At 38.7% G+C, this 13,822-nt stretch overlaps 1 long non-coding RNA gene across 2 annotated transcripts; it reads right to left on the minus strand.

Moving 5' to 3' along the window:
- Positions 1 to 3,034: 3,034 nt before the first annotated feature.
- On the minus strand, positions 3,035 to 7,133 carry LOC129369831 (uncharacterized). 2 transcript variants are annotated; one of them, XR_008606989.1, is made up of 3 exons: positions 7,035 to 7,133; positions 3,598 to 3,694; positions 3,035 to 3,506 (listed from the first exon to the last, which is right to left on the minus strand). It is a non-coding gene; the product is annotated as an uncharacterized LOC129369831 (long non-coding RNA). The 2 variants fall into 2 exon arrangements; XR_008606990.1 differs by lacking the exon at positions 7,035 to 7,133 and adding an exon at positions 4,138 to 4,296.
- Between the last annotated feature and the right edge of the window lie 6,689 nt (positions 7,134 to 13,822).

Below are 13,822 nucleotides of genomic sequence, written 5' to 3' on the forward strand. Positions count from 1 at the left end.
AAAGACAGGGAGCACTTTCGTATGTAGCCGCCACTTCACACCAGAGGATTTTGTTAGCAGATCCACCACCAGCCGCCTTAAGAGAGGGGCTGTTCCTTCCCTTTTCGCCTGGAATAACTTCAGTGCACCAGCAACGAGAGAGTGTTCTTTCCAGAGCGCTAAGAAACAACAGTTGGTCCTCTCTCAGGAAGCTAGCCAGGATGCGGACCATGACTACACGGCACAACCACCCGCAGGTAAAGGTCAAAGACATTATACATTTGTAAGATAATTTCAGTCAAATATAACTATTACGATAATAATTGGATTATTATTATGACATAATAATGAAATCATTATTATGAGATTATGTGGAGAGATGAAGTCAATGGCTGTATACATACATGCTGCGACTCACAACATGTATTGATGTTCACAGAAGTAATGTTATGTCTATATAATTAAAACTTGTTGCTAACCGTATGTTTTGATCATTTATGTTGTGGTTTTACAGGTGCACTTGATGAAGCTCTGGATTATATCAAGGAGTTGGAGGCCAGACTTCAGAAAGTGGATTCGTCTGCCATACTTTTTAGCCGCTACTGTGCCTCTGATGAACAGATCCGGTTCTACACCAAATTTCCATCTGAACGTGTGTTCCGGATCTTCTGGGAGTCCATTGCGCCCTCTGCATCACTCCTTGTGTACTGGACCAGAGCACAGAAACTTGGAGAGGAAGCATGTGCTGAAGCCAGCCCTGCCCGCTGCATGCCTCTGATTGATGAGTTCCTGATGTACTCATTCAGGGTAGCAGTGGGCATGAAGGAGCAGATCATTGCTGACATGTTTCAAGTCAGCATAGCTACTGTCAGCCGAGTGACCATCACCTGGGCCAACTACCTCTTCATTGTGTTCTCTTCCATCAACCTGTGGATTAGTCGTGAGAAGGTAAAAGCCAGTATGCCTCAGAGATTTCTGAAGTTCTCTCCAAATGTCCGCGTCATCTTGGACTGCACAGAAGTTGCTCTGGAGACGCCGTCATTACAGTCTGAAACGTTCTCTACCTTCAAGAACCACACCACTCTGAAAGGGCTGATTGGAGTTTCTCCCTGTGGGTTGGTGACATTTATTTCAGCGTTGTACACAGGCTGCATCTCCGACAGAGAAATAACGAAGGTCAGTGGAATCCTTCCTCTGCTTGAGCTGGGAGATGAAGTCATGGCAGATAAAGACTTCCTCATTCAAGACCTCCTTCATGAAGTTGGAGCCAAGCTCACCATTCCACAATTTAGGCATCCTGGCCAGTTCAGCAAGAAAGAGACAAAGGAGACCCAGACCATTGCTCAGCTGCAGATCATTGTGGAGCGAGCGATCGCTAGAGTAAAGTGCTACCACATCTGGGATTCTCCGGTGCCTCTCACTTTAATGGGAGCTGTCAATCAAATCTGGCACAACTGTTGTGTTTTGGCAAATTATCAAGGCCCATTTTGTGTTGCAGACTAAATTGTTTCTGTAGGTTACTTGTTGTAATGCTACATAAAAAGTTGTTCAACTTTTTAAATAAAGTTAATTGAATGTATTTAAGAAAAATATATTCAATTAAAACACACTTTAGCAGCATAGTGTACTTTTTTTTGTATTGTCTTGTTTAAGTTGAGGTGCAAGGAAATCAAAACCCTTAACTATTTAATATTTTATAATTGTACACCATACATTTGAGACTTCTCTTCCACACACAGCACATTGCGGAGGCTAGTTGGTTGAATTTTCTGTCATGAATGGTTAACAACAAACAGCACAGTGAGCCTCCCTGCTGATCCACTAGTTCTGGGTACACAGTAGAGTGCTGAACAGACTGTGTCTTACAAATAATCATTACAATCGGGTCCAACAACAAAGTGGACAATTCAAGACTTTGAGGAAGCATGAAGTGCACAAGCCCAGAATCCCAGTGCCCCTCTCTTACCTAACAGGTGAGAAAGGGGCATTTCTAACAGGTCATTTTATAGTGATTTTTGATTGATAGTACATCTTCTAAATAAATTTCATACAATTTGGTCTTTGGTCTTAAATCGAAAAAATAACAGCAGTCAAATTTAAGCTATTTAACAGCACCCTCTAGTGTTTCAAAAAAAAAAGAAGCTGGTCATGTCATCATAGAAACGGAATAGACAGACTGACAAATACAGCAAACTGACAACATACATTTCTGACATTTAATATAACATAATTACCTGCAATGAATGGTTAGCCACAAACAGCACAGTGAGCCTCTCTCTGGGTACTACAATAAAACTCCACATTAGTCATTGAGCACAACTAGCATTACTGTTCAGAAAAGAACTGGATTTGATGACTTACCACAGTGGAGTGCTGAACAGACTGTGTGGAATTTACAGTTTCTCCTCCTTTTATAGCAGGGGTGTCAACATCCAGTCCTCGAGGGCTGGTGTCCTGCAACTTTTAGATGTGCCTCTGCTGCACCACTCCAGAATAGAATAATTAGGTCATTAGCAAGACTCTGGAGAACTTATCTACACAAGGAGGAGGTAATTAAGCCATTGCATTCCTGTGTTTTCTACCTGTAGCTCATCGAAATACTGCAGGACAGTGGCCCTCGAGGACTGGAGTTTGACACCCCTGTTTTATAGGCAACCAGTAGAGGGTGCCAAAAACCACTCATTACAGGACAACTATGAAACACATTTCAGCGGGATTTAACCTGAACCATTTTAACTGTATTACACATTGATTTAAATTATAAGTAAAATATAGTTCCTGGCTGCTCCAATTAACAAACCCACCAAGAACAGCGTAAGACAAAATACATATACACAAACAAACTTGACAAAACAACCACATCAGCATAATATTAGCAAATACTCTTCATTTTTAAATAGTCATTTCATTTCTAAAAATACCTTTCTATAAGTATAAATTCAATCATTAAACTTCTAAAATGTGTAGTGCTTTTGCTCCCCCTCTTCCACCTGCATTTAGTCTCTTCCAGGCTTAAAGATTCCCTGGGGCCCTGAGCACCCCAGGGAATCTTTAAGCCTGAACACCCTGCAGAGGATGAGACAGAGGTAAGTTACATCTACACAAACATTTCAGTGCATTTCAAACAGTTACGAGACCCATTCCATTCATTTGTTTTATTTTAACGGGACATCATCAGTTCCAGCTGAAATGCCACCGTATAAAAACAGACAATAAAATACTTCCTTCTGTCTCTTTTATCATTCAACACACCCTTTTAAGTGTTTTCCATCCAAGTAATGAAGACCTTCATTACAGCATAAAACATTTGGAAGCGTCAAAGGAGGAGAAGGGAAGTCTGGAGTCAAGTGGTGCAGAATGGTGCTACCAGAGGACTTCTGAGGCAGACTCTGATAAGACATTGGTGAGCCCTGTGACACAGGCCCAAATTTGGATGGAACCAGCTCCAAATCAGAAAGACCATCGAGGACAAGAGCCATAAGTGGTTGGGACTCCAGCAGGTGTAATTTTTCTCCTGATGTCAGGATCTGGAAATGGTCCGACAACATCAGTGACAAAATCATACTAAGTTTTGACAAAGGAAACATAGGTATAAAAAAAATAAAATAAAAGTTATACCTGTGTAAGCTCTGTAAAGTGTGGAGTGCAGATATCTTTTCCCCATAGTTTTAGGCTTCTGCACCACCATGTCGCTGACAGGTTCAGGATGTTTCCCCTTACCAGAAATACACAGAAAGATATATCAAACTAAAGAACAAATGAAGGGGTCACTGAGCAACTTGTTAGGACATAATGGCACCGATTTGGCACCATTTAGATTTTGACCCAACTCGCAAATAAAACAAATTGATTGCATTTGTATCTTTTTTATTGCCTACAAATAAATTCATATTCAAAGCAAATTATGAGAGAAATTATACTTGATACAAGTAATATTGAGATTACAACAAATTTTATATGGCAGTTATAAAATACAGGTTGGAAAGGAACATAAATGGCTGTGCGACACAATCACAAAGGAGGAATAAATTGAGTACATAACTATAGTACTGTTGTTTTAAGATCATATATATGAAAGTATATGTAATATAGTATATAATTAAGTATATGTAGTGTATTTATATACCACAGGACAATGTGTTCCACTCTTTTTCTGACCTGTGTTCTTGGTCTGTGCAGGAGGAACATTTGGCACCTGGAGTTGGGACTGGTGTGCTGTCTGGTAAAGAAGTGCAACTACGTGATTGCAAACACCTTTACCAGCTGCACAGCTACAGGAATAATCCAATAATTCAGCCTTTTCTTTTCCAACACCCAGTGATATCTAAAATAGACAACTGTTTTAGCAACACATATATGATATAGCATGTTTAGCTTCAAACAAGTAGGTTCTTGTTTAGGTAAGCTTCAACAACAGCAGAAAAAAAACAGACTATGTTGCAGAAAACAAATAGTGACAAATAGTGACCACTGAACAGGAAGATGTTAGAATAAGTTCTGAGTTGTCCAGAAGATGTACATGAAAGTTCTTCATCTTTCATTGCGATCTTTGTGTAGTTCATATATTGCAGCTAGCGGTTAGCTTGCTAAGCTACGTCTTTTCTTTCACACATTTATTGGTGGGCGAATTCGCCGCTGCGATTTCCTCCGCATCAGCGAAAGAAAGTGCTGGCAAGTTAAGTAAAGATGACGAAAAGGACCGGAGGAGGATATAGTCACCAAAACAGGAAGTGCCCCAGGGTTTTCAGGTGCAGCATCCGGTTGTCGTGAAAAAGGTCTACTGTAGATCTCATCGCCGACAGAGAACCAATAGTCCTGGTGAATTCTGTGTGTAGTGTTTCATTTTGATGCACATAATTCAAAATTGTAATAGAAAGAAAACATGAGTGCAGCGTTTTGATACAGAGCAATGTTAAACCATCCCTTCATGTTAGAATCCAACGACTCGTCGACATAGCTGATAACAAAAAATGTCAACAGAAAATTTTATTTGTCACATAAATGCATTATCCATATGTGAATGAGTTAATATCTAAAATACACCAATGAAAATCGGTATGCGTTGTAGTTTCAGTGAGTTTTGCAGAGACGTGGTGTGCCACTAAAACAACTACTCACACCGGAGATTACCATTATACTTTAAATTAATTTCCTTTTAAAACAAAATATTGCATATGTGAAGCACTTTTTTTTTTTTTTTTGAAAACGCAAGTCTTTGTTTAGTGTGAAATAAGTCAATTTGGCTTCAGTCTTTTGTAGTTTGCTTGCATACAGATGGACACAAAAAAAATTAAATCACCTGTTTTTTTTCTGTTTTTTCACAAACAGAAAAAAGGTGAAAGAAGCTATAAGGTGTAGTTTGTCAAATAACCAATATTTTAGGCCTAACTGACATTTTAAATCGCAAGCAGGAATATATTGTAAAAATAGTGTTTTCCACTCTCACATTTATTTTATAAATGTTTGTGAAAATGTGGCGGCATCAGGGTGAAAATGACTGTATAGATTGCAGATTTGAGAAGAAGGGGTATACTTGTGAAGACTTAAAGATCCTCAAATGAAACAGAGATAAGTTAAAGTGACTGACTAAAAAGAAAAAATCTTGACAGATTAGTCAAATAGTCAGCTGATCTTTAGCTTGAAAAGTAGAAAACCTGAAAATTAATCCTTGAAGGTCAATATTAGAAAAACTATGATTTTCCAAGTGGATTGCATTTGTTCTCTGTGCAGCTGTTTGGATCAGATGCTCTCTCACCATTTGCATTTAACCACATCGCCATTTCAGATAAAAGCATCCCAGATAAAAAAAAAAGCTCACAGGACTGGTTGACAAAACAGAAAACAGCAAAGTAAAAAAAGGGCAAGTCTGTTCAAACTGGAATAATCATCTCCATATTTACCAAGATTATTGCAATCTCACCACCCTATTTTCCTAGTGCAACAACAGGGCCGGTTATGGCAGACGATTCCAAAGAAGCTGCAGCACTTTTATTTGCTTCTCTAGAAACGAACCAAAATTGGTCAAAACTGGAATCAGATTTTTTTTTTATTATTTATCCAAAGAAAACCACCAGAAAATAGCTGGCAGGTGCTAAATTCTATTTAGTATAGGACTTTAAAAAAAAATTTGCTGATGCTTTTAGTAAAGTAACACTGCAGTTGTTTCTCGAAGTGGACACCCATGCATGAATAAAAACACACAAAAACAAGTCAATAAAAATCCATTTAACTTTATAGATGCACATCTGTATGTAGAGCTGGTTGGAACTATGGCAGCACGTATTGGACATTAAGGTTTACAAGTGAATGCTGATTCTCGTGTTCTTTTCAGCGAAAGTTGTAAAAATGAATGCTTTTTCAAAACATTAAGGGTACTATAAGAAAACCATGGTGAAGGAACTTTTTCTGTTTAACTTCTAAATTATTCTTGCGATTATATTTAAAAACATATGTAGGTGTAGTAATACAAATAGAAAGTTTGGGCAGGGTTATAATCAAGTAGGAAGTGACCACTAATAGGATGGAAGTGTTCAATCATTTTAATCACGGAGTAATAGTGTAACAGGTAACACGCTATGCTTAGCTGCTGTGTGAATACAAACCCTCATGACACGTAATGCTGCTCTATGTCGTTTAAAAAGCATTTCAAGACTATCACTTGGCATTGAATTTGTGTGTGAATTAGTGAGTAAATCTGTCAATAACGCTCAAGCAATATGCTGTCACCGTTCTCAACTGAAAGTAGCTGCACTAGCCGCTCTGCTATCAAGCTAACAACCATGAAGGAAAGCTAAAAGCTAGTCGGTGAATCTCTGTAAAACACGACGGAACTATTCTATTGCTCCATATTGAACAGAAACAGTGCCACGGCTACGTCATATAATAAGAAAGCAAGAGAAAATGAGACGAAAGCAGGTTTTTGCTAGCAAGCTAACCAACTATTCCGACGCCATGGGCTGTTTCTCTCGAACGTGCCGCTGAATTGACTGATGTCTCAAAAGTCACTTTTTTTACTGCTGAAGTACTTTTAAACTGATATTATAGAATAGACATACCTGACAATTGCAGCTTATTTGGTCGTAATGCAGTCAGAAAAGAAGTTATTAGTAATACAGCTTGTGGTTATCTCTGGGTAAAATGAGATAGGTCCACACCCTCTGCGCCCCCTAAAACGTTTACAGAACTGACGGAGGGTATAGTGCCCTCTACTGGCGAAAGAGAGAGCTGCAACAAGTTAAAAATCACCGCCTCAGGTCGTGTTTATTTTCTTCTCTTTTTCTCTTTGTTGTATCGTTTGTTCTTCCGACTGTATGACGCAAAACGTAACAAGGAATATAATAACAACAACAACAACAATAATAATAATAATAATAATAATAATAATAATAATAATAATAATAATATAATAAAACTGACAAAAGCTGATAAATGTCCCAAACATCAAAGTTGAGCAAATTTCTTTGGAACAACGTCACTGCATACGACGTTTACGTCTCGCGCAGTCGCTCGGCGCCATCTTTAAAGCCCACAGACCACAACAAACTTTATTCCAGTGTTTTCATTGTGTTACCGACAGTAAAGTTGTTTTCAGGTTGGATATGGGATATTTAATGAACCGCTAACCCTGACTTTTAATTTTTGTCTACCTTTTTAAGTACAATCCTAAATGAATATAGTTATTAAACATTTATTTTTTATTTCTTAAGGATTGGTTTTGTAATTTTTCTATTTTTTTCTCTATTTTTTTAAATTCTCTAGTTTTTAATTCTCAATTTTCACATTTTCAACCTCATAATACCTTTTAGTAGTTTAATTATTTCTTATATTTCCCGGAAAGTACATAATTAATATTCTATTCTTATTCCAACTCTCACTATTTACCTGGTCTGTGCATTTTTCCATCTCATAATTCCCATAATTTTCATAATATTTACCTTTTCACCATAATCTTTTGGACGTTTAACTCCTCAAGATAGTTGCATGATCTCACGCTTCCGGGTTTTAAAGCGGACGTGGAGTTGGACAACTTCCGGCGGCTATAGCGTTAGCATTAGTAGCCTAGGAAAATGGCTCAGTCTCGACGCAGTTGTTTTTGTTCGGTCCCTGGCTGTTCATGTGGAGCAAGAAAACAGCCATATTTGTCCTATCATGCCTTCCCCACGGACCCAGACCGACGGAAGCAGTGGATCCAGGCGATCCGAAGAAACGAAGGTCCCGACTTTTGCATAAAGACAGGGAGCACTTTCGTATGTAGCCGCCACTTCACACCAGAGGATTTTGTTAGCAGATCCACCACCAGCCGCCTTAAGAGAGGGGCTGTTCCTTCCCTTTTCGCCTGGAATAACTTCAGTGCACCAGCAACGAGAGAGTGTTCTTTCCAGAGCGCTAAGAAACAACAGTTGGTCCTCTCTCAGGAAGCTAGCCAGGATGCGGACCATGACTACACGGCACAACCACCCGCAGGTAAAGGTCAAAGATACTACATTGTATACATTTGTAAGATAATTTCAGTCAAATATAACTATTACGATAATAATTGGATTATTATTATGACATAATAATGAAATCATTATTATGAGATTATGTGGAGAGATGAAGTCAATGGCTGTATACATACATGCTGCGACTCACAACATGTATTGATGTTCACAGAAGTAATGTTATGTCTATATAATTAAAACTTGTTGCTAACCGTATGTTTTGATCATTTATGTTGTGGTTTTACAGGTGCACTTGATGAAGCTCTGGATTATATCAAGGAGTTGGAGGCCAGACTTCAGAAAGTGGATTCGTCTGCCATACTTTTTAGCCGCTACTGTGCCTCTGATGAACAGATCCGGTTCTACACCAAATTTCCATCTGAACGTGTGTTCCGGATCTTCTGGGAGTCCATTGCGCCCTCTGCATCACTCCTTGTGTACTGGACCAGAGCACAGAAACTTGGAGAGGAAGCATGTGCTGAAGCCAGCCCTGCCCGCTGCATGCCTCTGATTGATGAGTTCCTGATGTACTCATTCAGGGTAGCAGTGGGCATGAAGGAGCAGATCATTGCTGACATGTTTCAAGTCAGCATAGCTACTGTCAGCCGAGTGACCATCACCTGGGCCAACTACCTCTTCATTGTGTTCTCTTCCATCAACCTGTGGATTAGTCGTGAGAAGGTAAAAGCCAGTATGCCTCAGAGATTTCTGAAGTTCTCTCCAAATGTCCGCGTCATCTTGGACTGCACAGAAGTTGCTCTGGAGACGCCGTCATTACAGTCTGAAACGTTCTCTACCTTCAAGAACCACACCACTCTGAAAGGGCTGATTGGAGTTTCTCCCTGTGGGTTGGTGACATTTATTTCAGCGTTGTACACAGGCTGCATCTCCGACAGAGAAATAACGAAGGTCAGTGGAATCCTTCCTCTGCTTGAGCTGGGAGATGAAGTCATGGCAGATAAAGACTTCCTCATTCAAGACCTCCTTCATGAAGTTGGAGCCAAGCTCACCATTCCACAATTTAGGCATCCTGGCCAGTTCAGCAAGAAAGAGACAAAGGAGACCCAGACCATTGCTCAGCTGCAGATCATTGTGGAGCGAGCGATCGCTAGAGTAAAGTGCTACCACATCTGGGATTCTCCGGTGCCTCTCACTTTAATGGGAGCTGTCAATCAAATCTGGCACAACTGTTGTGTTTTGGCAAATTATCAAGGCCCATTTTGTGTTGCAGACTAAATTGTTTCTGTAGGTTACTTGTTGTAATGCTACATAAAAAGTTGTTCAACTTTTTAAATAAAGTTAATTGAATGTATTTAAGAAAAATATATTCAATTAAAACACACTTTAGCAGCATAGTGTACTTTTTTTTGTATTGTCTTGTTTAAGTTGAGGTGCAAGGAAATCAAAAACCCTTAACTATTTAATATTTTATAATTGTACACCATACATTTGAGACTTCTCTTCCACACACAGCACATTGCGGAGGCTAGTTGGTTGAATTTTCTGTCATGAATGGTTAACAACAAACAGCACAGTGAGCCTCCCTGCTGATCCACTAGTTCTGGGTACACAGTAGAGTGCTGAACAGACTGTGTCTTACAAATAATCATTACAATCGGGTCCAACAACAAAGTGGACAATTCAAGACTTTGAGGAAGCATGAAGTGCACAAGCCCAGAATCCCAGTGCCCCTCTCTTACCTAACAGGTGAGAAAGGGGCATTTCTAACAGGTCATTTTATAGTGATTTTTGATTGATAGTACATCTTCTAAATAAATTTCATACAATTTGGTCTTTGGTCTTAAATCGAAAAAATAACAGCAGTCAAATTTAAGCTATTTAACAGCACCCTCTAGTGTTTCAAAAAAAAAGAAGCTGGTCATGTCATCATAGAAACAGGGAATAGACAGACTGGCAAATACAGCAAACTGACAACATACATTTCTGACATTTAATATAACATAATTACCTGCAATGAATGGTTAGCCACAAACAGCACAGTGAGCCTCTCTCTGGGTACTACAATAAAACTCCACATTAGTCCTTGAGCACAACTAGCATTACTGTTCAGAAAAGAACTGGATTTGATGACTTACCACAGTGGAGTGCTGAACAGACTGTGTGGAATTTACAGTTTCTCCTCCTTTTATAGCAGGGGTGTCAACATCCAGTCCTCGAGGGCTGGTGTCCTGCAACTTTTAGATGTGCCTCTGCTGCACCACTCCAGAATAGAATAATTAGGTCATTAGCAAGACTCTGGAGAACTTATCTACACAAGGAGGAGGTAATTAAGCCATTGCATTCCTGTGTTTTCTACCTGTAGCTCATCGAAATACTGCAGGACAGTGGCCCTCGAGGACTGGAGTTTGACACCCCTGTTTTATAGGCAACCAGTAGAGGGTGCCAAAAACCACTCATTACAGGACAACTATGAAACACATTTCAGCGGGATTTAACCTGAACCATTTTAACTGTATTACACATTGATTTAAATTATAAGTAAAATATAGTTCCTGGCTGCTCCAATTAACAAACCCACCAAGAACAGCGTAAGACAAATACATATACACAAACAAACTTGATAAAACAACCACATCAGCATAATATTAGCAAATACTCTTCATTTTTAAATAGTCATTTCATTTCTAAAAATACCTTTCTATAAGTATAAATTCAATCATTAAACTTCTAAAATGTGTAGTGCTTTTGCTCCCCCTCTTCCACCTGCATTTAGTCTCTTCCAGGCTTAAAGATTCCCTGGGGCCCTGTGCACCCCAGGGAATCTTTAAGCCTGAACACCCTGCAGAGGATGAGACAGAGGTAAGTTACATCTACACAAACATTTCAGTGCATTTCAAACAGTTACGAGACCCATTCCATTCATTTGTTTTATTTTAACGGGACATCATCAGTTCCAGCTGAAATGCCACCGTATAAAAACAGACAATAAAATACTTCCTTCTGTCTCTTTTATCATTCAACACACCCTTTTAAGTGTTTTCCATCCAAGTAATGAAGACCTTCATTACAGCATAAAACATTTGGAAGCGTCAAAGGAGGAGAAGGGAAGTCTGGAGTCAAGTGGTGCAGAATGGTGCTACCAGAGGACTTCTGAGGCAGACTCTGATAAGACATTGGTGAGCCCTGTGACACAGGCCCAAATTTGGATGGAACCAGCTCCAAATCAGAAAGACAAGGACAAGAGCCATAAGTGGTTGGGACTCCAGCAGGTGTAATTTTTCTCCTGATGTCAGGATCTGGAAATGGTCCGACAAACATCAGTGACAAAATCATACTAAGTTTTGACAAAGGAAACATAGGTATAAAAAAAAAATAAAAAAAGTTATACCTGTGTAAGCTCTGTAAAGTGTGGAGTGCAGATATCTTTTCCCCATAGTTTTAGGCTTCTGCACCACCATGTCGCTGACAGGTTCAGGATGTTTCCCCTTACCAGAAATACACAGAAAGATATATCAAACTAAAGAACAAATGAAGGGGTCACTGAGCAACTTGTTAGGACATAATGGCACCGATTTGGCACCATTTAGATTTTGACCCAACTCGCAAATAAAACAAATTGATTGCATTTGTATCTTTTTTATTGCCTACAAATAAATTCATATTCAAAGCAAATTATGAGAGAAATTATACTTGATACAAGTAATATTGAGATTACAACAAATTTTATATGGCAGTTATAAAATACAGGTTGGAAAGGAACATAAATGGCTGTGCGACACAATCACAAAGGAGGAATAAATTGAGTACATAACTATAGTACTGTTGTTTTAAGATCATATATATGAAAGTATATGTAATATAGTATATAATTAAGTATGTAGTGTATTTATATACCACAGGACAATGTGTTCCACTCTTTTTCTGACCTGTGTTCTTGGTCTGTGCAGGAGGAACATTTGGCACCTGGAGTTGGGACTGGTGTGCTGTCTGGTAAAGAAGTGCAACTACGTGATTGCAAACACCTTTACCAGCTGCACAGCTACAGGAATAATCCAATAATTCAGCCTTTTCTTTTCCAACACCAGTGATATCTAAAATAGACAACTGTTTTAGCAACACATATATACATCCATACATATAGCATGTTTAGCTTCAAACAAGTAGGTTCTTGTTTAGGTAAGCTTCAACAACAGCAGAAAAAAAACAGACTATGTTGCAGAAAACAAATAGTGACAAATAGTGACCACTGAACAGGAAGATGTTAGAATAAGTTCTGAGTTGTCCAGAAGATGTACATGAAAGTTCTTCATCTTTCATTGCGATCTTTGTGTAGTTCATATATTGCAGCTAGCGGTTAGCTTGCTAAGCTACGTCTTTTCTTTCACACATTTATTGGTGGGCGAATTCGCCGCTGCGATTTCCTCCGCATCAGCGAAAGAAAGTGCTGGCAAATTAAGTAAAGATGACGAAAAGGACCGGAGGAGGATATAGTCACCAAAACAGGAAGTGCCCCAGGGTTTTCAGGTGCAGCATCCGGTTGTCGTGAAAAAGGTCTACTGTAGATCTCACCGCCGACAGAGAACCAATAGTCCTGGTGAATTCTGTGTGTAGTGTTTCATTTTGATGCACATAATTTAAAATTGTAATAGAAAGAAACGAGTGCAGCGTTTTGATACAGAGCAATGTTAAACCATCCCTTCATGTTAGAATCCAACGACTCGTCGACATAGCTGATAACAAAAAATGTCAACAGAAAATTTTATTTGTCACATAAATGCATTATCCATATGTGAATGAGTTAATATCTAAAATACACCAATGAAAATCGGTATGCGTTGTAGTTTCAGTGAGTTTTGCAGAGACGTGGTGTGCCACTAAAACAACTACTCACACCGGAGATTACCATTATACTTTAAATTAATTTCCTTTTAAAACAAAATATTGCATATGTGAAGCACTTTTTTTTTTTTTTTTGAAAACGCAAGTCTTTGTTTAGTGTGAAATAAGTCAATTTGGCTTCAGTCTTTTGTAGTTTGCTTGCATACAGATGGACACAAAAAAAATTAAATCACCTGTTTTTTTGTTTTGTTTTTTCACAAACAGAAAAATGGTGAAAGAAGCTATAAGGTGTAGTTTGTCAAATAACCAATATATTTTAGGCCTAACTGACATTTTAAATCGCAAGCAGGAATATATTGTAAAAATAGTGTTTTCCACTCTCACATTTATTTTATAAATGTTTGTGAAAATGTGGCGGCATCAGGGTGAAAATGACTGTATAGATTGCAGATTGAGAAGAAGGGGTATACTTGTGAATCTTAAAGATCCTCAAATGAAACAGAGATAAGTTAAAGTGACTGACTAAAAAGAAAAAATCTTGACAGATTAGTCAAATAGTCAGC

Source organism: Poeciliopsis prolifica, unplaced genomic scaffold (assembly GCF_027474105.1).
Source record: "Poeciliopsis prolifica strain line A6 unplaced genomic scaffold, Auburn_PproV2 SCAFFOLD022, whole genome shotgun sequence".
NCBI lineage: Eukaryota > Metazoa > Chordata > Actinopteri > Cyprinodontiformes > Poeciliidae > Poeciliopsis > Poeciliopsis prolifica.